The sequence below is a fragment of the Nannospalax galili genome, unplaced genomic scaffold (genome assembly GCF_000622305.1).
Source record: "Nannospalax galili isolate Female #2095 unplaced genomic scaffold, S.galili_v1.0 scaffold175, whole genome shotgun sequence".
Lineage (NCBI taxonomy): Eukaryota > Metazoa > Chordata > Mammalia > Rodentia > Spalacidae > Nannospalax > Nannospalax galili.
Window position 1 is genome coordinate 2,067,470 of NW_008336314.1, and position 895 is coordinate 2,068,364.

General features: G+C 39.4%; 1 pseudogene; it reads left to right on the forward strand.

Moving 5' to 3' along the window:
- Nucleotides 1-314: 314 nt before the first annotated feature.
- LOC103732518 lies at nt 315-617 on the forward strand (annotated as a pseudogene).
- The last annotated feature ends 278 nt before the right edge of the window (nt 618-895 follow it).

Sequence of the window (895 nt, forward strand, 5' to 3'; positions counted from 1 at the left end):
TTTTACCTTCCTCTTGAAATTATAATAATAGAATGAAACCACCACAAACTCCTAATAGTGTTCCTTGAATTGAGAGTGCACAAAACGATTGTTAGCTGCCAACAAATCATGTGAAATTGTCACATTACAGCACTTCGGAGCCTAGGAAAAAGGAACCTACTCCACTTCTTGTTGTGATTAAGGGTGAGGTTTTGAACTTTCCAAGTGCAACCATGTGCAAGAGGCACTTCACTATTAAAAAAAAAAAAGAGCAGAAAGGACATTATTAATTTCTTTGTCATCTTTTTTTCTGTGCTGCTAATGTTCCTGCAAACATGGTGAATGTTCCTAAAACCTAACAAACATTCTGCAAGAAATGTGGCAAGCAGCAGCCCCACAAAGTGACACAGTCCCTGTATGCCCAGGGAAAGTGGCGTCATGACAGGAAACAGAGTGGCTACAGTGGGCAGACGAAGCCTATTTTCTGCAGAAAGGCTAAAACTACAAAGAAGATTGTGTTGAGGCTTCAGTGTGTGGAGCCCAACCGAGGATCTAAGAGAAGGCTGGCTATTAAGAGGTGCAAGCATTCTGAACTGGGAGGAGACAAGAAGAGAAAGGCCCAAGTGATCCAGCTCTAAGCCAGTTTTATAATGAAGACAATTAAATCATGAGTCACTTCAAAAATAACTATAATTTCTTCATTGCCTGGAGATTTAAGGAAAAAAATTCCATATAATTCCTTTTTAGTTTATTTTTTTGTTTTGTTTTGTTCTGCTTTGGTTTTTGAGACAGGATCTCACTATGTAACCCTGAATGACCTGGAACTCACAGTGATGCATCTGCCTCTGTGTCCCAAGTGCTTCACATAATTCCTCTCTAAAATATAGTAGAAACTTAGCCAAGCTTTTTGGCACAG